The sequence below is a fragment of the Aethalodelphis obliquidens genome, unplaced genomic scaffold (genome assembly GCF_003676395.1).
Source record: "Aethalodelphis obliquidens isolate GAN/ISIS:26980383/991018 unplaced genomic scaffold, ASM367639v1 scaffold64, whole genome shotgun sequence".
Lineage (NCBI taxonomy): Eukaryota > Metazoa > Chordata > Mammalia > Artiodactyla > Delphinidae > Aethalodelphis > Aethalodelphis obliquidens.
This window is the reverse complement of record NW_020838008.1, coordinates 9,418,902-9,445,725: the sequence shown is the minus strand read 5'-3', so window position 1 is coordinate 9,445,725 and position 26,824 is coordinate 9,418,902. Positions and strand designations below refer to the sequence as shown.

The 26,824-nt window shown below is 45.5% G+C and overlaps 1 long non-coding RNA gene across 2 annotated transcripts; it reads right to left on the bottom strand.

The window, feature by feature from the left end:
* Positions 1–1,595: 1,595 nt before the first annotated feature.
* LOC113610622 (uncharacterized) lies at positions 1,596–24,175 on the bottom strand. 2 transcript variants are annotated; one of them, XR_003429148.1, is made up of 5 exons: positions 23,138–24,175; positions 18,301–18,392; positions 13,600–13,631; positions 9,436–9,487; positions 1,596–1,920 (listed from the first exon to the last, which is right to left on the bottom strand). It is a non-coding gene; the product is annotated as an uncharacterized LOC113610622 (long non-coding RNA). The 2 variants fall into 2 exon arrangements; XR_003429149.1 differs by lacking the exon at positions 9,436–9,487.
* Between the last annotated feature and the right edge of the window lie 2,649 nt (positions 24,176–26,824).

Here is a 26,824-nt window from a genome sequence, read left to right as displayed (position 1 = left end):
TTGCACTCATCAATAGAATTTCCGTTTCACATTTATCTCCCCTTCTCCCTCAAATTGTGAAACCTGTGAAAAGAGAGCTTATAGTATTCATATTTACCAGTTGAGGATTCAATATTTTTCCCTGGTACTACATACAAGCAGTGCAGTAAATGTTGAATAAATGAATGAATAAAAGAAATTAACAAATGGTAGAAATAAACAAAAGGGAATATGAAAAATACAAAAGAGTGTCTAAACTAAATGTCAATCATTTCTTCCATACCCCAACTACTCCAGATATTCCAGTATGCCACAGTAAAAACCACATTTTACTTGGAAGTAAAATGGCTGTGAGGAATTAGAAAGAAAACCTGAAATCACTAAATACTCATGGCCCAAACTATCCAAGAACACTAAGTGTCCAAGTGCTAACATCCCAAGGAGACAGGCCCACCAACTGGCAATCTGCACAAGTAGGTCTGCAAGAAGTACCATGGATACACCTGTGGGAGATGGGATAGGAGCTTAGCATGGCCTCTGGACCCCACCCAGTCCCCTGTGTGAGCCCTCTGAAGACAGGGGCTGCAATGCAGAAGCAGAAGTTGTGGATTCACTACGTGTAGTGCTGTCTTAGTGCCCAAGATACAAAATGTGTCCATCTCCCCACTGAATAGCAACTGCCACAGGCCCTTGAGGATTTACACTTTCGGAGCATCTGCAGATGGCATCCTTGGCACTGATATCAAACATTGTCCATGGGTACCTGGAGCAGCAAGACACCATCAAGTGGCTTCCAGACATCAACGGAGATGAGGATCTGGAGAGAAAAGGGAGAAATGGATGCATCCATTGTGGGAGAGAATACTGCTGCGAACACTCCCAAGGAAAGAAAAAGACTGATTGAAAATTTGAAGCCTATGTACCCTACTTTAGCAGAGAGAGGTAGAAGCTAGGACGTATTGATTATGCACACTTAACACATATTTTTCTTTTTATTGCATGGAGACATAAGCACCAGGAAATCCATCTTGCACATATAACAATGAACCCTCCAAGTTGAAGTTGTAAAACACTCTGCTTAGGGACGAGTATCTCTTTAGTTTGTGTTTTATCATTTTTCTAAGAAAATCTTCTCTAATCCATTCAGTCTGCTATTTTGTACCTTAAAAATAGGTTACTGTTTGCACAAGAATCAGTAAAATAGGATTGGCAAATGCATGATAGGCACACTGCCATCATCCCTTCCCATATCCATTACAGACATTGCTAATCAATCAAGGCCTTGATTGCAGCCTTAGAATCCTGATAAAGCACAATATACCAGCAGCCTCCCTATCAAGGAATCTATACTGGTATTTGATGTTGCTCGTAGTTGTCACCTTCACTTTAAAGAAAATAATCATATATTCCGAAGATTAAAACATAGGAAATGAGCTTCATTGCTCAAGAGGTTCTGAGAAGACCCCATGATGCAGCCTTTACTATTAAAAGGGCATTGTCTACCATTGCTGGTTTCCACAATCCATATAATATAGCCTGTGAGATTAGGGTAGGGGCCATCATGCAAGGAAGAGCTTACTCAGGTAGCAACTTGGTAAACTTGCACTTGCCTTAGTATATGTCTCTGTGGCACTGGTGAGTATTCGTTTGCATTGGAGAAACTGAGGAAGTCCACAACACTTTCCAAGGAGGTGGTTTCTCAGGGTTAGCAGGCCCCAGGATAGGAATAGGAGGTTCATTCTCTCTGGCCATCTCTTCCTCGAAGTGATGAGGCAGAGCATTGGGGCTCGTTTCCTTTCTCCTGGGACATGACCTTTTCAACATATGAAGGTCCTCAGTCAATACGCTCATACACTGAGGCCATCACAGAAACAGGAAAATATCACAACACAAAGAATGCCTCAGGCCAGGAGCATCTTCTCAGGCTTCTCTTCTCACTGCCTAGAATAAGAAATTTGAAGAGCAAGTTGCTTGTTTTGTGCTTTTTGTTTTAGCTCTCGAATGTTACGTGTTTTGCATATACAAATTACCTCATGTGATCGCCACAACCAACCTATGAATCATCCCCATTCTTAAATGAGTACATGAAGACCCAATGGGATTAAAGTGCCCACAGTCACAGAGCCTGAAGCGGCCAGATCAGTATTCAGATCAGGTCTGTCACAGCAAAGCCAATGTTCTCTCCCCACACACTGGAAGTCCACCTCAGTGTGCACCTACCTGTGCACCCAGAATACTTTTAGGACCATGTATGCCCCTTCCTTCCCTCTCTCTGGACTGAAGTTTCAAGGGCCTTCTTTATCGCTGGCCCACCCTGACTGCTTTGTGTGCCATGTCTGGGTCCGGTAATATTACAAACCACAGAGAAGGCCCATCCCTATAGTTTCACTCTCTGCAACACAAAAGAATTCAAGGGAATCTTCTCTGAGGTTTTATTCCCTGATCCAGGGAATATCTAACCAGGCTATTAAAAGCCTCTTGTGGGGTCTACCTCTGGTTGTTTTCAACCAGAAGTAGATACGATTTCATGAACACATGTTACTGATAGGCTGTTGGTTGGTGGGAGTAGGAGACAGTGAAATGGAAATAAGGTCACTGTCTGAGATTTCAACTCTTCAATCAACAAATGCACTCTGGGGTGATACTAACAATATTTAATAGCAGGTATGAAACAGGTATCAGCCAATGAGAATGAGCAGATCCTGGAAGCTCCCCTGCTGTGCCAGACATCATGAACCTGTAGACTGCTGAACTGCAGGGACATGTGGTAGGATGGTGGGGTGCAATGGGAGGACTCAGGGCAATGACTGTCCCCACTAGTAAGAAAGTTTTCAAATATTTTAAAAACTGGTAGGGCCATGAAGGTGGTACAGCAGTGGAACATCAGCCCTGGATATGCTCCCAATAACGTGACTGGCCTACAGCCTGATGGAATGTTTTAACACTCAGGAAGAGTGTGTTGATCAGAAGAGGGAGGCGGTTAGTCACAGAGGCAAATGCCAACATCCACATCCATCCTGATGCTGATCCAGAAGAGATTTTGATCCACTCAGCAGGACTAGTCAGTGGTGGAGAGCGACCCAGCTTGCTCTCTGAGCCTACATCCATTAAACATTCAAGCTACATAACTAATCCCCTCATTCTATTTCCATATTTATTTTTATTTATTTATTTATTTGCAGTACGCGGGCCTCTCACTGCTGTGGCCTCTCCCGTTGCGGAGCACAGGCTCCGGACGCGCAGGCTCAGCAGCCATGGCTCATGGGTCCCGTCGCTCCACGGCATGTGGGATCTTTCCCGGACCGGGGCACGAACCGTTATCCCCTGCATCGGCAGGTGGACTCTCAACCACTGCGCCACCAGGGAAGCCCCATATTTATTTTAAAATTTATTTTGTTTGAACTCCTGTGCTGCTTTTGCTCTGTGAAACAGTGAAGATGAAACCATTTTTAGACGGTCAAGTGCATGTTGAGCTAAGGTAGAGGAAGTAGTAGAAGTTTGTACCATCACTGCTTTCAGCACCCTTCCCCTGATCAGGTTTAAGTCCCATAATTGACACAGATACTGGCCAGGAGTATATTCCTAGGAAAAGCTTGATTTCACCATGCCTCAGTATGTTTAACTTGATAAGTCTTGAAAGAACCATTGGAGTGATACCACTCAAGTTTTACATTAAATTTGAGTTATAAAGAAAAATTTAAAAAGACAAGTGGAATTATTTCCCAAGTATGGGTAATGTTGAAAATGTTACCAGGTTCAAGGAGGGTTTGATGAGTCCAAGGATGTCAAATATGAGCAGATTAGTGTCTTCTCAAGTCCTTTGAGATTTATGTGATAGAGAGATACTGTCTTTCAGAAAGATGGTGTTGTCAAAGGGGACTACCAGGCTGGTTGAAGGTTGAGAGTGCCAAACCCTAACCACTAGACACTCAGGGAACGCCCTGAAGGATGAATCTGACCCCTCTGATGATATCCTGTGGGACTACGGAAGTTAGCTGTAGTCAAAATGGCTAATAGGACCAACCCCACACCCGTGTCTAAACCTCCAACCTCTAAGTGTTCCAAACATGAAGGCTTTGAATACACGGATTGGGAGGCTTGCACCATCAATGAAAGAGCTGACCGAGCAGGACCCTGAGGGGCTCCTGGACACAAAAGTCTTTCTGTGTCCCCCACTTCTTTTTTTTTTTTTTTTGCGGTACGCGGGCCTCTCACCCTCGTGGCCTCTCCCGTTGCGGAGCAACAGGCTCCTGACGCGCAGGTCCAGCGGCCACGGCCCACGGGCCCAGGCTTTCCGCGGCACGTGGGATCCTCCTGGACCGGAGCACGAACCCGCGCCCCCCGCATCGGCAGACTCCCAACCACTGCACCACCAGGGAAACCCCCCCACTTCTTGATTACAGGAAATAGTCTTCATTCAGCCTCCATGACCTTGCCAGCGTTTCAGTGACCAGGTTCAAGCAGTTGCTAATTAGGGAAGGGAGTGGATACGGAGATGAGGGAGGAACAGTCAAGAGAAACAATAGTGCAGCCTTGGGGCAGGGTCCTGGCTCCTCCTCAAGGGATACACATAACAGTATCTTGGAGCTGTTTTGCAGATACTGAAACCCCACCAGGTGGGAGAAATTAACGGTATGCTGCCCACAAGCACACAGACCCCAGACCGGTTGGAACCAGAAGGCCGATGATGCTGACTCCTGATGACCTCACCACCAACCAATCAGAAGAATGTCCATGAGCTGATCACGCCCTCTTTGAACCATTACTATAAAACTTCTCACTACCCCCTCCAGGTTAGGACACACAGTTTCGAGGGCGTTAGCCCACTGTGGCCCCCCTTTGCCTGGCAAAGCAATAAAGCTATTCTTTTCTACTTCACCCAAAATTCTGTCCCCAAGATATAATTTGGTGTCGGGGTACAGAGGCCGGATTCGGCTTCAGGGCTGGGGCAGCAAAGTACACATAGGCCAGCACTGAAAATTTCTGCCTGCTGCAGTGAAACAGGTGGTTCCCAAGAAGCTGCTGCAAATGCCAAGAACCTCCAAGAAGCTGCCGCTGCCTTCATAGGCCGGCAACACTGAATCAAGGACTCAGAAACGGCCACACCAATGATCTCCACCGCCTAGAGCACAAAGCAAGTAATTCACAGGTTTGCCAGAAGACCCTGCAAGCCTTGAGTCTGCCATCTGTCCACACATCTGCCTAAACTGCCTCTGGAGTATAATGGCGTTTTTTTCTATCCACCTTCGAAATCTCACGTGAGTGACTCTCACTGGCAGACTCTAACTAGGAACTGCTTAGGGAAGGGGAGCCTGGGAAATAACGGTTCCCAGCTTCTCCTCTGTCAGACCTTAGATACAGATGGACGTGATTTTGAGCTAAAAACAGACATAACTCAGCACAACACAGTAGGTCATACTTGCTGAATAAATGAGCACATGAACTTGAACGTCCACCCCTGAATACTCTGAAGTGGCCACATCTTCATACAGCCTTTTTAGAAACTAGTCAGACACATTCTAAGGTTCTGGTGGCTGAGAGACAGAAACTTATTTGCAGACTTTCTAAGAGAGGGACCTCAGCTGATCCCTAAAACTCAATGGTTCCCAAATTATGAAAAAGAAGAACCTGGAAGAAATGATGCTCTTTGCAAAATGCCGTGCTCTGCCAAACCCCTTAAAATATCAGCACAGTGAACTCCATCAGATGAAGTACCAGTCATTTTACTAGGCGAAAAGTTCTATATGTAGACTGGGGACCCACATGTCCACAAAGAAACAAGCTGTCAAACCAAGCATGGTCAACTGTTTCAGAATTTTTCCATTAATATTTATTTGCTGCTCGTTCATTTCTTTGGTTGTCTGCTAGTGCTTGCTACCAGAAAAGTGGTAGCAGGCATCAAAGTTTAAGAATGAGTTTTGCGAGAAATTTTGGAGAAAATGATCTTCTTAAAAATGGCAGGTTTTTATCCTTCTGCAAATTTTGAAAGGATTCCCACTATTCTGAACTAACCCCAGACCACTCCAGCCCAGCGTTCCACTGGGCAGTTTGTTACCATGCAATGGATTTGGATCAACCACCTGAAAGAGTATTAAAGTGCTGGCCTAAAAAATTTTTTTAAATGCAAAGAAATGGTAATAACTTGCCACCCAATTACCCCAATAAACTGCTCCTACTAGAAACAACATTTAAAGGTGGGGATCGTTAAGGATTTTTCCAAGTCTCAGATTCCATGAACTGTGCGCATCTCTAGAAGTGCCATGCCAAAAAGTTCTTATAAGTGGCTCAAAATCATGGAAATGTGCTGAACTAAGTAGACAAATGTCACCAACCCTACACTAGAAACACAATGAGGGAAGTACAAAAGGGTCTTCTACCAGAAAAGCAGAAAAAGCATAGATATTGAGAGCTGAGAGAGGGAGAGAGAGGTAAAGAATACGTACACAAGCATGCAGTTCAAGGCCATGGCCTGGAGTTTAGACTTTGGACTTTCATCAGTTTCCTTGATTTAACTATTGGTTTTAAGGGAGAAATGAAGTAGAGCCCTCTCCTAAGAATCTGAAAACACACACAGGGGTGAGGAAGCCCTCCGGAAAATATGGGAATGGGACCTTGACTCTTCCCAATGTCAAATATATTTATTTTAAAACTTGTGTGATGGACTGTCTTGCTATAACCAAAACCAGATGATGAAAAGGACATCATGTGCCCTCAGAAAGGAAACTCTCCAGAGGACAGACTCTGGACTGTGTGACCCAGACCCAACAGGAGGGTCAAGTTCAGTGGAGTTACAGGCAAAGTATATGCAGTGGACACTGAAACCTGAACCACCTGTGATCCTGCCAGCCTGGTTCCATGGAAGATGTCTAGTCTTAGAATAAAATCTAAACTCCTTACCATGGCTGGCAAGATCCTAGGTGATTAGAACCACCAATCCAGGCTCCTAGCACATCCCTTCCTATTCTCTAAGCTCCAGCCACACTGGATTTCTCAGTGTTGCTCAAATGCACTGAACTTATTCCAGCCCCAGAGGCTTAACACCTGCTACTTCCTCAATTCTTGCCCAGATCTTCTGAAACAGAGACCTTTCCTAACACCCCATGTAAAAGAATTTCCATCACCCTAGCCAGCCACTCTCTTTCCCATCTCTCGCCTTTATTTTCTTCAGAGCACTCACCACCATCTGAAATTAAAGTATGTACGTACTATCTGCCTCTACCACTAGGACATAAACTCCATGTAAATGAGGATCTTATCTTTCTCAGTGATGACATAAATAAGTTGAAGGTATGTACCAACAAAAGAGAGGACTCTCGGAGCCACACATGCCTCCTCAACTATTTGTTCATTTATTCTTTCATTCATTTGAAAAAAATCTGCCCTGTGCCAGGCACCATTCTAGGTGCTGGGAGTAAAGCAATGAATATAACCCCTGTCCTCCTGGAGCTGACATTCTAGTATGCAGAGATGGCCAGTAAATAAATATGACAGTGTCACGTATACCATGAAGAAAAATAAAGCTGGGTATGAAAAATAGATGTTTAAGTTGGTATTTCATATGGGGTGTTCAGCAAAGACTTCTTTAGGGAAATGACACTTAAACCAGAGACCTAAAAGAAATGAGGAAGAGACTATGGGATACCAGACAAGAGTCAATATTGCTCCATGCAGAATAAATAGGAAGTGCAAAGACCCTGTGGTGGCAGTATGCTTGGTACCGTCAAGGAACATCAAGGGGCCAAGGTGGCTGAGGTAGGGTGCACAGCGGGGACAGAGATAGAAAATGATGCTGGATGATTAGTAGGGCCAGATCCACAGAGAGGAGCTGTGGAGGCTCATACTCAGGTCTTAGGGGAATCAAGCAGGCAAGTCCCTGGGAAGGTAGAACTTTGAGGTCTGGTCAATCTCAATTTCTCTGGGTCTTCCAGGATTTCAGCATGAACCTCATTACTCGATCACATGTCCACATTTATGGCAAGCAGCTTTGAAGGCTGCAGCAGCTTTTTATCCTCCTGGAAAGAGGCAGCAAATAAGCAAGGAGGAGAAGTCCTCTGTACAAGGGTGGCAACCCTGAGGGACCACAGGGAAATCTGGGGAAGAAAACAGCTGCAGGTAACAGCCTCTGTGATTCAGCTATTAAAGGAATTAAGGCCCTACTGTGACCTTGTTTAGGGAATCTCAGATTACTGAGAATCGGTTACTTGTGAAACATATGTCTGAATAGACCTGTATGTTCACTGTTGTGAGTGCCTATGTTAACACATGCTATGAAGCCTTACAGATATTCTCTGATGTCTCTCTCAGTGGGGACAAACGTGGAGTCACACCAAGTCCTTTATTTACATGGAGGAAACTAAGGCCCAGAGAACTGAAGTCACCTGGCTCAGTGTGCACGGTGTTTAGGAGTCCAGGTCTAGCTCTGCCTTTGACTTCCCCTGTCCCAGCTCCTTCAGGTCTCAGCCCTGGCCCCTGATCAACACACTCAGTCCACGCAGTCTGGCATAGGACACAGCCAGCCGAGGAAGAGAGAGACACGCAAGCGTAAGGGAGAACTCCTTGACCTGCCATGTCGGTGCCACTGAACCTAACAGGGGGCTGATTCAAGGCGAGCTTTTATTCCCTTGCTCTGCACCATGCTGCTACTTCCTTCCATGCTCTGAGGCTATTCCGGAACTTGCTGGCAGCACGGAATCCCAGAGAACAGAGATCCCATCAGTAGGCAAAGCAGAAATGAATATTTGCTTGAATTCTTCTCTCCCAAATTTAACCTTCGAAGCAGAGTCCAGCCTACCTGGCCCAAATCATCTGTGTGGCTGAGGGGTGCTCTGTGTGCATGTGTGTGTGTGTGTGTGTGTGTGTGTGTGTGTGTGTGTATCTGTGCGTGCACACAGACCTGCTAGCATCTGACTTCCACTTAGCATCAGCCGGTCTTCTCTGATGGTTCTAGTTCGGCCATGCCTGGGTGAGATGATTGGCCTAAGTAACGTGATCCTGCTCTCCTCCCTCTTCTCACAAAGGTTTAGTCACCTTAAATCTGGCTATCTTCAAGGACATGCTTGAAACAGAGGGGATGCAACTCAAGGCTTGCTAACATCCCTCCGCTTCCTCACACGCCCTTTAAACATCTCTAAGCTTCAATGTTCCTTCCTCTTCATTTTTCACTCTCCTATCCATTGTCTCTCCTTTCATGGTGTATTAGTCAGGGCATTCCAGAGAAACAGAACCAGTAGGAGATATATAGAAATATATAAACACACACACATATATACACACATATATATGTGTGAGTATTTCTCTCTCTCTACATATAGAAAACCGATACGATATATATAAATAAATACACATATGTATTTGTATTTCTCTCTTTCTCTCTCTCTCTCTCTCTCCACACACACACACACATACATACACACATATATATAGAAGAGAGAGATTTACTGTTAGGAATTGGCTCACGTGATTATGGAGGCCAAGAAGTCCCAGGTTCTGCTGTCTGCAAGGTGAAGACCTAGGAAAGACAGCGGAATAATTCAGTCCGAGTCTGAAGGCTTGAGAAGCAGGGTTGCGGATGATGTAACGCCCAGTCTGAGGCCAGAGGCCTGAGAAGCTGGATGGTGGGACGGGAGGAGAGTGGACAAGCAGCTGGTGTAAGTCACGGAGTCCGAAGGCCAGGAGCTCTCATGTCTGAGGGTAGGAGAAGATGGATGTTCCAGCTCAAGGAGAGAGAGAGAGACAATTTGCCCTTCCTCCACCTTTTTGTTCTATTCGGGACCTCAATGGATTGGATGATGCCCACGCACATTGGTGAGGGCAGATCTTCTTTACTCAGTCTACCAGTTCAAATGCTAATATCCACCAGAAATTCCTTCACAGATGAACTCAGGAATAATGCTTTGCCAGCTGTCTGCGTATCCCTTAGGCCAGTCAGGTTGACACATAAAATTAACCATCACACACGGTTCCTCTGATCGCTCATTTACCACCAACTCCCAACTCTTTAACAGCTGCTCCGAACGCCCTCCTAACTTCAAATGCTAGAGCAGCATGCCTTAGGTATTAAAGGGAGCACATCCTGCCCACTCCCACCTCCCCACTCCCTTAAGAAAATCGTGCCTCTTCCTCCCACTTCCAGTTAGGAAGCTGCTGTACTGCTGTCAACACAATTTCCCAAGCTGGAAACGCTTCTCCCCTCACCTCTCTCATCAAATCGGTCACTGTGTGCTTTCAATTCTCTCTTACGTCTGCTCTTGCCTCTACCACTGCTCCCTTGACCTCAGCTCATCTCTGACTTCGACAACAGAATCCTAACCATCCTCTTGGCCACTCGTCAAACCCACCTGCAAGAGGCAGTAACTCACTGTTACTGACTCTCTTCACAAGAAGGAAGGAAACTCCCAACAGGAATCCAGTAAGGTGTGGGCGTGAATGCTGCTTGCGGAATAGGGCCTGCCAGAGTTTCTTCTTTGAAGATGACAATCAAATATTTAAGTGCTGATATGTTTGTTGAGAAAAGAAAATCAACCGTAACACCTTATAAGCACATGCTCCATGGAAGGGAAGGAGTGTCGGTACACTTTAGATTCTGAGAGATCTCTGGGGGAGTTCTCTGATTTTGATGACTTTCAAGCCACAAGACCTCTCTGAGCTTTGAACGTCCCATCTGTAAATTCAGATGCTAATACTGCCCACTTGGCAGGGCTGTGGGAGGAAGCGTGACAGTGCGTGCAATGCACATCTCTGTCTGCCTGACAAGAGTGAATGACACGAGATTCCACCTTCTCTTCACACTGCCTAGTTAATTCCTCCTTATCCACACTCACGCTTCTCCTCAGCAATATCTGAGCGGAGCACGAGAGACTGGACAACCTCACCAATGTGCTAACCTTGAGGGGATTTGAAGGTAAGCAGCCTTTTCTTCTGTGTCCCTAGCCTGGGTGTCAGGCAAACGCTCCCACCGGCTGGCTGACATATGTGGCCGCTGCAGACTAATTTCTTCTGACACGTTGCCTTGAATGCACAGTCACAGAGCATGTGCTGAAGTGCTAAACACCCCCGAACTGTGCACTTTTCAATCTGTGAAAGCTTTTCGGTGAGTCCAGGCTTTTTTTCCTCGACCTGAGGCATCACAATAGAGAAGCACATGGACACTCCGTTGCGGCAATCTGGCATCCTGCAAACGCTCCAGAGCAGCAGCAGTACCTGGGCGTCCCTCTCAGCGAGCCAGACCCCAGCCAACAGCTGCTCCTCTGTGGAAGCTGTGGCCGCATTAATGAGCTTGCAGACAAAGAGCTGACTGTGCGGTCGGTGGCTTGGGGTCTGCGTGCAGGCCGGGGGCGGAGCGCAGGCTACACTCGAAAACCCTAGTCCCTCATTTCCAAAAATTGGTTTGGGGTCCAAATGAGCTAATATGTTTCCTGAGACTTCGATCTCGAAAAGGCTGGATCACGCCTCTGCCGTCTTGAATAATCACGAAAGCTAGCTCCCGGGTTATCTGGCACGGAGAGTTTATAGAGCGTTTTTACGCTTCGAACCTTACCATAACCCTAGGAAGGTATTATTTTACAGATGAGGAAATGGAGTCCCTGAATGGTTCAACAACATATACAGGTTCAGGTGGCTAATAAAAGGCAGGGCAGTGCGTGAAGCAAGCTCTGTGTGGCTCCAATGTCATGACTTTCTGAAGAATCATCACCAAACTTACTCTCAGCCCTTCCATTCATTGAGATGTCACTGCAACAGCTAAAAGGAAGCCTCTGGGGGCAGGAGCTTTCAAGGGAGCCAGCTTTTCTGTTAAGATTTTAAGTCCCTTATCCGCCAGCAAGTTAAGGGAAAACGCTAGGGCATCACAGACTTTTTCAAATTCTTACCATCACACCTAAAGGAAGTCACTCCTCTGACTTGCCTGTAGGGATACTGTAGGAACAATGCGTGAGGAAGACTCACGTAATACCCTACGCTACCAGCACGGGCGAGTAACCACTGAAAACAAAGTATACAACAGTTGTAGAAATCAAACCCCAAACGACTTCTTCTACCACTACTGCTGCTGCTGCTGCTACCATCACTAAAGTACTAATACAAATAAAACAGCAATGACAGAAACACTCCTACTAACAGGTAGCATGTCCTTAGCCTCTGCCATGTGATAAAGCTTAGGGTTTACATTCATTGCTGAATTCTCTCAATAATCCATCATGGAGGTATTTCTATCCTCTTTCTACAGATGAGGATTCTGAGGTCTAGAGAGGTCACAGAGCTTGTGCACGGCAAAATGAGGCTAGATGCTCAGGCCTCTTGACCCCAAGGCTGTGCTATCTCCACCGGCCCATGTCTGCCTTCTCTAAAGGATAGGCAGTCACCAGATGAGTGAACAGTGTCCAGGAGGTTAGGACACACCCGTAGCACAGTCTGGCCAAGGCTAGAAAAGACTAATAGGTACACAGCGGTTGCTTCCAAGCATTCAATGGTAACCATTATTCCTAGGCATCCAGAATATGGGTTTTCATCACCTACATTTCACCTTCTGTCTGGTTGTCAAGAAATAACAGACAAAAGGATGGGTTCTAAAAGGAAGAGGAACCTGGCTTCAGGTGTGAGTTCAATTGAACCCTCTGACAAGTGTTTTAAAAGTACGTGTGTGTGCACACCCCGCAACATCTGTGTCACACGGGTGGAGGATGAGAGCAGAGAGCGGTGGGCTGATTACGTGTCCTTTTCTCCCTCCTGACAGCTATGAAACTACAAGTGGATAGATTATAGTTGAAGATAAAAATAGGCATTATACTGCCACTTTCTCTTCCCAGCTTTTGAGTCGCTCCAGCTTGAAAGCATATTGTAGCATTTTATTGTAGTCTGGGCTCGTGTGGCTTCTCCTGTTTGTGATTCCTTTTTGGAAAACTAGAAACACTCCCTCTCCACGGAGAAATGAACTCAAGTGAGTGAGAGTGAAAGAGAGGCGGCTGTGTGTGTGTGTGTGTGTGTGTGTGTGTGTGTATCCTTGTGTCCCTCCCAGCGCCTCTAAGAGAAGCGAGAAGGCAGAGTGTGAATCTGAATAGAGCGGAAATTGGGAAATGACACAGCTGTTTTTGTTTAAATGTAACCATTTTTAGAATTTCAGGATGCACTAAGCTTCCAAACTAGGCAGCCCAGTCAACCTTAGCTGGGGATGGAGAGTGATGCAAATGCATCGGACTTACCATCCCAAGGTCTACAGGAGATCCTGGCACTGCAGGTCACTCGGTGCAATACACGTTTGGCACCCTCTCTGGTTATTAAACAGAACTCTACAAGTAGTGGCATGTCAGGTCTCATCCCACACCCCTTCCATTTCCACTTGTCATCTCCATTCTTTCTCCTGAATTTTTATCTTGGGGTCACTTGAAACACAGCAAAGTACTTGAGTGTTTCTCAGAGAAGGTTCCCTGAACCACGGCACCCCCAGTCACTGTGGGTGTGCTTTATCATACCCATTCCCGCACCCACACAGGTCTACTGGATTTGAATCTGTCAGGAATATGAATTCTAACAAGCTCCCCCCCACCCAGGTTATTCTCACAAACACTACGCTTTTCAAATTCCTGGTAAAGTGGCAAAGAAAAAGGACTTTAGTGTTGCCCTTACCTAGTCTTAAGACAGGATCCGCCACTTTAAACCTGGGGAAAAAGAAAACAAGACACTCAGAGATGCTATTTATTCCCAAAGCGGACCCAGTTGACCTGGGTCAACTCACAGTTTCTCTAGGTTCTGTACATTTATCTGCAAAAGGGGAATGATAATGGTACCTAGTATATGGGGTTGTTGTGAGAATTGAGAAAACATATGTATTATTCTACGACAGTGGTTCTCAGCTGGGATTGGAGTGATTTCGTCCACCAGGGGAACGTTTTTGGTTGTCTCATGTGGGGTTTTGGGGTGGGGTACTATTATCATCTAGAATAACAAACAGGGACACTACTAGACATCCAATAAGCACAGGGCAGCCCCCAACGATAATGAATTATCATCCCCAGATGTCAATGGTTGACATTTTGAAAAGCCCAGGCATGGAGCCCAGCACATCACGCCTGGCTTCGAATCCGGTGTGCCACCAGTCCAGCTGTGCAAGATGGGGTAGGTTGCTCAGTTATTTGGAATTTTGATTTCTCCATCTGTAAAATAAGGATAAAAATACCTGCCTCACAAGGTCAGTGAGGATGCCATGAAGTAACATACAAAACATATCTGGTATATTTGCAGTAGCGTCCTTTCTCCTATTTCCTCATGCTGGCCTGACTTAAAAGGGACTGATTCCCACATTCAGAAGAAGCAAGGAAGCCTGAGGCTTCCTCACCTTTAATTTGTCAAGTGAGGTGCTTTGTGAGTTGCCTCCAGGCAGGGCACAGATGGCCCGTCATCTGAGCGTGCATGCATGGCCAGGCCCTGTTACTGAGGTTAGGAATTACAGGGCCCCCTGCCAGGTCAAGGCTCCAGGACAGTCCCACAGACAGCCACAGGCTGCAATGCTTGCCCTGAATGCACTATTAATCCCATGATGCTATTTTAAAATAATGGAGAACCAGTTTATTGGGAAAGGACAATACAAAACCTCAAAATAAATCCAGCTAACAAGATGAAGTTTCTGATCTGGAGAGAACAGAAACGCTGCCCTCTTTAACATTTAGGCCATTGGATCTAGAATGCCTCCGCAAATTACTCTCAACTACTCAATTATCTAGATGAATGGAAGACAGCAGAGGTATGCAACGATTTAGATTTTACATAGAATGCAAAGAGCCTCGAGGGTATGCAAGATTTAGATGTATACATCCGACCTGGCTGGTGTTTCTGGGTGCCCCACCCCAGATACTCTCACCTCAAGCTTGCTCTACTGTCAGTGGGTAGGGGAGGCTTGGAATTTCACTACTCTGAAGGCAACTTTAACACACAACAATCACAAACATAGGACAGGGCTGGGTTGTTATATTGCTAACTTGCATGAGCAGGAGAGAGAGACACAGAGACCCCACCCTAGCCAATTTCTCTGTAGGTCTCAAGGTCACTCAAGTCAACTTCATCCCCCCTCTTCCTCTCTCCAGCACAATCAATCCTAACCGATCCCTGGTCAATTGAACACACATTTTCCTGTCCACCTACCGTGCTCAAAGCACAAAATGACCAAAGGCATGGTTCACGCCCTCCAGGAGTGGTAAAGATAAAGAAAAAAAGATCACTCCCCTCCCAGAAAATTAAGGGCTGCCGTGCCATGCCCTAAGATACAAACCAGAATCTGGCTTCTCACTCTGCTGCTTGAACCCAGTCACCTGTCTTCCTGCTGGGATGGGGTGGGAAGGGAGCAGCTGAAGGGCTCTGCGCTAGGATTTTTCCTCCAGATCGAGATGGAAACAAGCAAACACCACACAACTGGTACCACAGCATGGAGCCTGCGATCAAGTCAGCAGGCAGGTGCCGCCTTGCTCTCCTGCATCGCCATCACGCACAGCTGCATCGGCTTGTACTTCTCATTCCGGTCAAACCAACTATAACTGCATCCTGCTCATCAGGAAGTCTTCCGTTAAGGAAAGTCTGACTGATGCCTGCAGAGCGCCAAGTCCAGAGAAGCTCTGGACCCCCAGACAGCGCTGGGCCCGGGGGATTCAGCCCCCGGTCACTGATCCTGCCACACAAATGGAAAGCTGTGTCTGTATAAAAAGGCTCCTGCCTGGGGCTCCTTACTGTCATCTTCTACTCTCCATCTGCTCCTTAAGACAGCCCTTGAGGGATGGAAGTAGCATCTTCATTTTATAGTGGAACAAACTGAGGCTCAGAGAACAGGAAAGGGCCTCTTCCCCCAAAGGCCTCATCAGCCACAAACTTCACTTTACATTGAAATATGTACAAGGGGTGAAGAAAGAATCTCATCTTGTTACTCTCTTGCTTAAAACCTTCTAAAAGCTTTCCCATGGCCTGAGGCAGTACTTCTCAACCCTGGCTACACATTGGCAATACCAGGAAATTGCAGAAATGCCTATGTCCTGGCCCCAACCCAGACCAAGTAAGCCAGAATCGATGAGGGTGGAATTCAGGCTCCGCATTGGAGGGTTTTCTTTTATTTAAAGCTGTTGAGGGATTCTCAAATGCAGTCAAGATGAAGCACTGCTGCCCTAAGGGATTCGTGTCAAGCTCCTTGACTTCCCTTGCCAGGTCTGTGCAGCCAGGCCCTCACTTATCTCTTTAGCCTCATCTCTTACCCCTCTCTCTCCCATCTCACCCTCAGTGCTTCATCCATCTGAGGCCAGTGTGGGCTTCTGCAGAGGATTACACATGCACACCTCTTTGCTTCAGTGCCCCACCATTTCCCTAGAATGCCCCTCCCTCTCTCTTCACCTGACTAATTTCTATTTTTTCTTTGAGATTGAGCTCAGCACAGCCTCCTCCAGGAAGGAAGCTTTCCCTGACACCACCTGGTGATCCTCCCAGGCACTTTACGTGAGCAAACCATATCACTCGAAGAGATCACGATTGATCTTTGCTTGTCTCCTCCCTCACTGTAGTGAGGGCCTCGACCAGGTCACATCCTACACACCTTCTCAGCCTCAGGACACAGCACCAGAGCACTTATAAAGTCTGCTGGCCTAGAAGAATTAAAAGCACAGACTCACAGACCTACTTGTGCACCTATGTTCATAACAGCATTATTCACAATAGCCAAAAGGGGGAAATGACCCAATTTCCATCAACAGATGAGTGAATAAACAGAACATGTAATGGAACATTATTCAGCCTTAAAGAGGGAGAAAATTCTGACACATGCTCTAACATGGATGAACCTTAAAAACATTAATGCTAAGTGAAATAAGCCAGACACAAAAGAGCAAATATTATATGATTCTACTTATATGAAGTACCTAGAATAGGCAAACTCAGAAAGTATAATAGAGGTTACCAGGGGCTGGGAAGAAGAGGGGAATGGGGAGTTACTGTTTAATGAATACAGAATTTCTATTTGGGATGACAGAAAAGTTCTGGAAATGCACAGTGGTGATGGTTGCACAACATCATGATTGTACTTCATGTCATGAAATTGTACATTTAAGAATGGCTGAGGGCTTCCCTGGTGGCACAGTGGTTGAGAGTCCACCTGCCGATGCAGGGGACACGGGTTCGTGCCCCGGTCCGGGAAGATCCCACATGCCGCGGAGCAGCTGGGCCCGTGAGCCATGGCCGCTGAGCCTGCGCGTCCGGAGCCTGTGCTCTGCAAAGGGAGAGGACACAACAGTGAGAGGCCCACGTACCGCAAAAAATAAAAAAAAAAAAAGAATGGCTGAAATGGTAAGTTTATGTTATGTATACTTTACCACAATAAAAAAAAAAATCACTCACAAAAAGTTTGTTCAATAAATAAATCACACTGCACTTAAAAGAGATCTAAAGCCCCACCCCTGGCCTCTTGGACCCTATGTGATCAGGCCTCAGCTTTCCACTCTGATCTTATTTCCCTCCAGCCCTTTCCCCATAATCATTCTACTCTGACCAAACTGATCTCCTTTTTTATGCAAATACACCAGACTTGTTCCCTCAAGTTCACTGCAATTGCTTTCCATGAGGACTCCATTTCAAATTGCTAAACCTACCCCCACCACTCAAATTACTCTCTGTATTAGTTAAAAATAATACCAACTGATGTAACAGATAAAACCCAGAACCTCCAGGGTTTAGAACAGTCCTAAACTGTATGTAACAGAATCATCTGGAGGGCTTGTTAAAACCCAGACAGCAGGGCCCACCCCTCCAAGTTTCTGATTCAGTATGTTTAGGGCAGAGCCCAAGGATTTGCATTTATATCATGGTCCCAAGTGATGCTGATGCTATTGGTCAAAGCACCCTACTCTGAGAACCACAGGTTTAACAAAATTAAAGTTTATTTCTCACCCACGTAACTATAAAATGCAGGCATGCCTAGTAGGGCAGCTTTCCTCCATGCAGTGATCCCATCCTGTGGTTCCACTATTTTTAACAAAGGATGCCCAAGGTTGTCCTGGGAGTTGTCTCCATCCAAGCCAGCCAAAATGGAAAAGAGCCCAGAGGTCTGCAAGTAGGAAGCTTTTATGGGTCAGGGCTGGAAGTGGCACACATCACTTCTTCCCACATTTCAACAGCCAGAATTCAGTCAAATGGTCACAGCTGAACTGCAAGGAAATTGGGGAAATACAGTCTATCTTTGGGTCCATGTGGAAGAGTAAATGGGATTGGGGATCAGCCTTATCCAGTGATCTCTTATGCTACCATATTTGTCTTCCTAGCCTTATCTCTACCTGATATTATATCACGTATTTATTTCCTTACCTTTTCATTGCCTTCCAGCACTAGGATGTAAGCTTCACGCGGGCAGGAGCTCTGTCTTGTCCACCACCGTGTCTTCAGTACCTAGCACAGTGCTTGGCACAAAGAAGTCACCAATAATTATTTCTTGAAGTACTAAATGCATTTTTCACAGGATACTCTGTCTGATGATCTCCTGTTTACCTTTTCTGTGAGATGTTCCTGAAGCCACATTCCTTTTCTTGCTTATGTCGCTGGGCCCCTGCCATCACAGCAGGCCTATGTTTATGCCAACAGATAGGACCAGTTTTTCCAATAACACTAGGGACATTGTGATGCCCTCTCAACTGCTCTGTCCTAAGCATGGCGGTCATGCTATCTTCCATCCCCAATGTCCCTTTCTAGTTTATCCCAGTGGCTTTCTTTGTAAAGGAGAATAAAAAGCCCAAAGGATGTTCATTCCCAGCCAGGCTGAAGACCCATGAGCTGGTCTAGCACAAAAGACACTCTAAACAGGGTAATGATAACTAAGACAAACAGCTACCCTGTGGGATTTGGACGAGAGGAGTTTGGAAAGTCATCAGCAAGAAATAAAAGAGTAAATATACAGAGTGAAGCCAGCCCACCGTGACAGTGAAGTGGGGAGAGTCCAGAGGGAAAGAGTAACTGCCTTGGATTCTCACAGTCTTCCTGTTTCATTTGCAGGATATCCTTAAAATAAACTCATTTTTTTAAGAGGGTCTAAATGAATCCCTGTTCCCCATTTGGTTATGAGCCTGACTAACTCAAGCCAGCACCTGTTGGCAAAATGGCCAACAGCTCAGTAAGGTGGCTCACTGAGTGGCTGTCACGTTCATGTGCCACTTAAATAGCTCAACAAAGTGACCTGCCCCACCCAGAGATGGCATCTCAGACTGTAACTATAAACAAGTTCAGGCCTCCTCTCCTCACACTAAGAACACTGCAGCAGTTTCTTCACCCCCCCGCTTGGCTCTTCTGCACCAGGCCACCAGATCCATCTTTCAAAAAGCACCACCTTCATGCTGTCACTTTCCTGCTCCAAACCCTCCACAGACTACAGAACTGATACTTAATTTGCATGCCTGTGATAGAAATTCTCACAGGGGCTGCATGTCCATTGTCTCACTTAATCCTCACAACCACCATGCAATTAGGACCTACCATCTTTATTTTGCAGCTCTGGTGACTGGGTCATGTAAAGATTAAATAAATTACCCACCAACCTGAAGCTAAGAACCAGCAGAGTCAAAGGAGAACCCCAGGTGTGCCTGTTTCTAAAGTATCTCCTGTTTACACTACACATTCATTCATTCATTCACTGATTCATTCAAACATATGTTGAGTGTCAACCATGTGCCAAGAATTGTGCTAGGTACAAGGATGACAATGGATCATTCGCGGGAAGACAACTTTAAGAGTACTATGAGCAGAGTTCCCTGTGCTATACAGTAAGGAACTCTGTTCAATGTTCTGTAATAACCTAAATGGGAAAAGAATTTGAAAATGAATAGATACATGTATATGTATAACTGAATTACTCTGCTGTACACTTGAAACTAACACAACATTGTTAATCAACTATACTCCAATGTAAATTTTAAAAAAAATTTTTTAAAAAAAGAAACTTCTTCATAGCACAGGGAACTCTATTCAATACTCTGTAATGACCTATATGAGGACAGAATCTAAAAAAGAGTGGATATATGTATATGTATAACTGATTCACTTTGCTGTACAGCAGAAACTAACACAACATTGTAAATCAACTATACTCCAATAAAAATTAATTTTAAAAATATCAAAAAAAAGACTGCTATGAGACAATGAAGCATGTTCCGTATTGGATGGGGAACATGGATGCTTAGAAAGTGGGCTGCAGGAGCTCCACACCCAGCCTCACTGGTCAGGGAAGCCTTCCCTGAGGCAGTGTCACTTGAGTTGAGACCTGAAGGATGAACAGGAGTTAACAACCTGCTTTTCTTTAGGGAAAGTTATCCTGTGGCAAAGGGGCTGCCTAGTGCCTCATCTCTCACTGTGACTCTCCCAAACTGATGGGCTGCCAGGGAAGAGGGGAGAAGGAGGATGGAAGGGATAAAAAGAGAAACCAGAAAACCCTACTGTCAAATGATATTATCAAATATATTTTGTATTTTAACAACTCCTAACCTTTGGGTTTACAACTGTCCCTGTGTAATTTGAAACTAAAATCTATTTCCTCACCCAGCAGCATCTCTCCCCGCCCCCCCCAACAGAGATGCACCACTCTCACTGCTGGTCCATTGGCAGTGCTAATTATGTTCTCCATAACACATTCCTGATTGCATAGAATTAAATAAACGTGTGGAGGTGACAGAACAAAACGAAATCTATGACTTACTTGACAGACTGATCAGTTTGTTGGGCACAGGGTGAAAACAGCAAATGTTACACATGCAGATTAGGATAAAAGGCCCAATAAAGTCACATGTTTTTAAAGATAAATACAATCAAACTGAAATAATTTTTGCAGTTTCTTCTATTATAAATGTGATCTGAACACACTGTCTTCCTGTTTTTCAGCCTTTCACAGGCTTCTGATTTACCTTCTATTTAAGATTCCACTAAATTAATAGAGAAAACTATTTCGATAGACTATTCAATTTCGCATTTGCAATTTGAAGGTTGCTTCACAATCATAACTTCTACAATAGAGTGAAAGTAGAAGGTAGAAACACTTTTACTCTGTAAGAGCTTTACCAAGTAGGGAAGGGACAAAGATGAAAAAACAAATTCTTTATAAGGAGCCGAAATAGAAAATCTAGGTGAATAAGCCAGACGATAAACCCAAACTGAATTAGTTGAATTTCATAAAGGAATAAATAGTTGTGACAATGGGATGTCCCCAAACCAGAAAACCCAACTTGTGGTTGGGTGATGACCCCCTTAAAAAGTGAAAGTCTTTGTTAACTATAGACATATGCATGTACACTGTAGCTAGGTGTTCACCAAACCTTACTTCCTTTTTTCCTGGCACCACCTTCCCTCCTCCCATTCCCAGCCCCCGCCCTGCAACTGATCAAGTGCAGAACTGAAACTGGGTTCTGGCCAATAATCAATGTGAATGGCATTCCTACAGGAGTCTGGGACCAGGAATGACTGCGATGAGCACAGTCATCCCAACCCTGCACACACATCTGCTCTGACCCACGTTAGACTAAATGTGAGGGAGCAAATGCACGAAGGGACTGAGCTTTGGTGTGTTTTTACAGCAGTGGACCAACCTTAAGTGATACCCACCAGGGGGTGAAAGGAAACAGGGTCCTCCAGAGTAGACTATGATTTTATAGGCCATGAGTGGGTGAGCTGCAGATGTCCTAAATGGTTTCACTAGACACTGATAATGTCCTTCATGTATCAGTGTCTACAGTAAAGTCCCAGACCCCTAATATTGGCACCTCACTCTCCATGGCGTCATTCCTGCCTACCTCCTTAACTTCAGCTTCAACCGCCCGCCATCTATCCTCTGTTAGAACCATCCTGCCTTACACGGGTATCCAGAACAACCTCCAGCCGTACGCCTTTATGCATAATCTCCCGTCTTAAGGCCTGCCCTTCCCCTTTTATCTGCCTCCAAAATCCATAATCATCCTTTCAAGCGAAGTCTGAAACCTGGTCTCCCTAGGAAACGTGCTTCTTAAGCTGGGATACAGTAAGCCTTGATCAATGTTGCTCAATACTGTTACACGTGGGGGAGTCCAGGTGTGCTCTGGAGTAGCGAAGGGGAGATGGGGAGAAAACGTGCTCAAACAATGGACGTTGCCCCCCCGCACAGTTTTCATCAAGAAGGCCCAGGGATTCAACCCTGGTAAGTTACTGGTTCCTTGCCATGCGACACTCAGTCTCTCCTTTGCTCAACGCAGCCACCAGGAGGGGAACGGCGTGGGAAGATAGGAGTAATTTTCATCTTTATTCTCATTTGCCTTTGTCCATTTTCTCACCGCCCCCTTCCTTTCATTTGTATTTTGTCTTAGCTGCCAATTTGGGGCTTAATTGGTAGAATACAGAGAAGCTGAAGTAAAACAAAGCTCAGTAGAATATAAAGAGAAAAGGAACAAAAAAAAAAAAAAAAAAAGGGAAGGCATGAATGGCAGCCTCGATTCTAACCATAATCAGAGAAGCAGGTTGGTGTGGCACCGGAACATACATGACCTCCCAGTGCAGGAGACTCACGGTTCATTTACTGCTCCATTTTCTCACAGCACAGATAATTTACCTGTGTGATGATTGCATCCTGCCCCCGGGCTCTCAGCAACTCTTCCCTACCTACCGTTGTATCTTGAATTTGGGAAATGTGTCTGCATTCAGACAAAATGCTGAAGATAACTTGGGAGGCAAGGAAATCTCATTTCCCCTCCAACGCAGTGGCAGACTTGGGTTCAATCTATGAAAGTCAATTGGTAGATCTGTGCAAGTCTTCTAATTAGAGATATTCAGATAGCGGGCACAGGTTCCATTTGTATTCCAGGTTTAAAAAAAAAAAACAAATCAATGTCCACACACAGGAAAAACACTGAGCACTTATTCTGAAGCCACAAATTGCAGTAGGGCCCTGCACAGAAAACCAGAGGGGCTGTAAGTCAGTGCAAAACTACCACCTCATGAAGAAGAATGATTAGAAGGAATGGGCAGAACTTTCACCTCCAGGTCACAAGCTCAAAATGCAGCCCAGCCCTGCCTGTATGATGTTTATAAACCACTGACAGTCCATGTGAAAAGAGCTGGCTCAAAGACTGTATTTTTACCAGAAATGATTGTTCAGCTGAGAGGCTGAAAAACAGTAGGATCCCCCAAATGAACTCACCTACTCAGCTCCTAAAGGTGTATTCCAGCTGGCACGGCAGAGTCAAATTGCACACTGCATAAAGTTCATTTCCAGAGTTTCCTGAGCCAGCTCTGTGGCAGCGGACCCTGGAAAGGTGAGACTTCCAGACGGGAATTCAGTTCACAGTGCTCTGCTCACCTCTGGACTTTCAGTCACGGAGTCAGAAACAGGGAACAGAAAACACAAAGGCAAGGCTTAATCTCCTTCCTCTGGGCTCCCAGGGCTCAAATTCCTCTGGAGTACCAAGTCTAACTAGCACCTACAAACTAGATCTAAAGGTGAAGGATGATCGAATAATTTTTAAGCTTTGTTTAAATAAGAAACTAATATTTATTAAACCATAACCATGTGACAGGCACTCTCTGAAGTGCTTTCCTAGACTTTATTCATGCTACAAACATTGAATTCAGAGCCACTAAGCAAAAGAACAAAAATTAAAAATTGGGATTCATGGATGAGGGAATAGACTCCTTGATGCAAAGGAATCCGCAGGCATCTTTACTCCTAAAGGTTGTGTGGCAATTTTTACCTCTGTCTCACTCCAAAGAGCTTTCTAGGAAACTGAGAGTTAGGTGGTATCACCATCACTATCATCCCCTTTTTACAGAGTGGAGACTAGGCTGAAAGAATAGAAGTACAATGCCCAAGATCACACAGCTAGAAAGTGGAAGAGCCCGTAACTCAACACAGACATCAAGCCACTGCTTTCTGCTTTATAACATGCCACCTCTTACTATGGTTCAGAAATGCTTTCTCCTAGCCCAGGTTTACCCAGGAGCTAGGCTACACCAAAATGGAGATAGGAGGATACCTGGTACTGTTCTAAAAACCAGAGTAAAAGAAAAAATAGCCTCTTTTTTTCCCTTCAGTATGACAACCTGAATCACCCAAACTGGGCAGCGCTAGCTCTGGGAATACCAAGTCCTCTTGCCCTAAGACTTAGTTTTCATGTGGGATTAAAAATAATTAGTAGGGCTTCCCTGGTGGCACAGTGGTTGAGAGTCCGCCTGCCGATGCAGGGGACACGGGTTCGTACCCCGGTCCGGGAAGATCCCACATGCCGTGGGGCGGCTGGGCCCGTGAGCCATGGCCGCTGAGCCTGCGCGTCCGGAGCCTGTGCTCCGCAACAGAAGAGGCCACAGCGGTGAGAGGCCCACGTATCACCAAAAAAAAAAGAAAAAAAATAATTAGCAAACATTTCACAATATACAAAGCATAATCAGAACACTGCAATCTTGCTATGTGAGTGGCCAAGAAGAAATGTCCTTTCCTTTTGAGAAAAGTCCAAGGAAGAGAAGCTGTGTGGCAGGGTGGAGAGGGCCTAGCAGCTGCATCAAGCACATCTCAGATTGAATCCTGAATCCACCGCCCCTGGCTGGTTCCCCAAGTCTGGGCATATTAACAACGGTGTCCACAAGTGTGGATGGGTGGTGATAAAGCCCACTTTGCAAGATTGTTGACCAAATGCCTGAAACGCACTGAGAAGCATCCCAGGACATGGGGAGAACTCAGTAACTGGATACCATGATCTTTTTGCTAGTTACTGGTCCTAAGCCTCTGGGAATTGCTATGCAGCAGAAGAGCAATTTTACAGCACGTTCCACGGAATTCCCTATTCTAACTACCCAGAAGCAGCACAGTGCTCATCTCTTGAGGCACACACACCCCTGTTGCCTCTGAGCATTCACTCAGTGTGCATTTCCAGGGCCAACCATAAAGGCTAAAATACCCTCAGAAGTCACAGAGACGCTGTTTTTTATAGAGTGTGATTCCCTGACCCAAATCAGTCTTTTTGCCTTTGAATCAGTTTATGCTACCAGTTATTTAGCAGATTGATTGCTGCTATGGCAACTGCACATCCCTCCGCACAGACACAGCAGAAGTCCTTGATACAATCCTGGCTTAGTCTCTCTGGCTGCATTCAGTCCATGCCAAAAATTAGAGAATATTGGGAAAATTAACTGCCTTCTGCACTATAGGCACTGGGGCTGCATTGTGGTGCAAAGAACAAATGAAGCCTGATGTGTGTCCTTCTTGCCCAGCAGCCCACAAGGAGGGAGAACTAGAGTCCCCAGCCGGGCTCTGGCCACACTGCTCACCTTTGGTTTCCACGGTTTCTGCCAAGTATCAATGCAAGATGTACCCAGAGACTGCAAAGGCCATTTGGCAGTGCTGTGGCCTCTCAGGAAAGCTTTCCACTTACGGTAGGAAAAGAACTCGCTTCTCCTTGTGTCATAAAGAGCTGTATACAGATTCTAAGTACCACTTCCTAGCTGCATGATCCTGGGCAAATCCCTTAAACCCTAAAACCTCAGTTTCCTCAACTATGACAAGAAATTAAGAATAGTCTCTCGGGCTTCCCTGGTGGCGCAGTGGTTGAGAGTCCACCTGCCGATGCAGAGGACACGGGTTCGTACCCCGGTCCGGGAGGATCCCACATGCCGCAGAGCGGCTGGGCCCGTGAGCCATGGCCGCTGGACCTGCACGTCTGGAGCCTGTGCTCCACAACGGGAGAGGCCACAACAGTGAGAGGCCTGCGTACCCTGGCTGTTACCAATATGGTATGAAACCACAACGCTGGCACCAGATGGACTCTCATAGCCCTCAGTTCATTCTTCCTTCTTATCTTCCCTCTTTGGTTTTCTTTAATTTTTTTTAATCTGTTCTGCCTGATGAGCAAGAGAGATGATTAGGCTCATTAGGAGCTGGTTGTACGCAGTCCTCTAAACATTTCTGATTTGAAAGCTTGAGCCTCTAGTTCCGCTAAGTGTGTCAAATTTTCTTTACGATATAGATCAGTGTTTTAGGCTAGTTCCACCTCCAAAGGACAGGCTGGTTCCTCCAAGCGAGGTTTGCTCTGTCCTGTTCTGTCACCTCCAGTGTCTCCCCTCATCCACCAGATCAACCTTCTTTAAAAATGGCAATCTGTCAGCATGAATGAAGCTGGAAAGCTGGCGTGTAAATATGGAACGGTACCCTTCCCTAAAAGAGCCCCTCATCTCACAGATTGTGAGAGTGGCTGAGGCTGCGATCTCTGTTTGCTGAGGAGCCCATGTTATTAGCAGCCATGCTATTTCTGTATCTGGAGGTGCCTGGAGCACTTACAGAAATTCTTTTAACCCATATGTTGTTTTTATGTTTTAACACTCTGTATGTATATGTAATTTGCATAAATACAAAAATAAATAGCTGTCCGGTGTTTCTCTGAAGGTTGTAAACTCCAAAGAAAGAGGTAGCAATCTTCCCACATATTGGCCTTAATGACACAGCCCTTGATATGCAGCGATCAGTAATGTGGCCCAAACTGACTTTGAGATTTAATACTTAATAATTTGTGATGCGAATATTCTCACTTTATGTCCTTTCTATCAGCAAGGATGAGAAAGAATGGTGCAATCAGATGTAAGACCAGAAGCATCACCACATCATAAACCAATACCACTTTCATCAGCTCCCTCTGAAGATCCCAGGATTCAGGGCCAGTTTGTGATAAAACAGTTCATATAAAGCTTTGCTTTGTTCACAGGGTATAAGCAGAGACAACTGGTATCCTGGGACAACAACATAAAGTCAGAGAGACCTGGGTTCTGGATTCTAAGCCTTTCTAAGTCTCAGGTTCATCTTTTTTAGAACTGATAACATGTGTATTATCTACCCGGCAAGGCT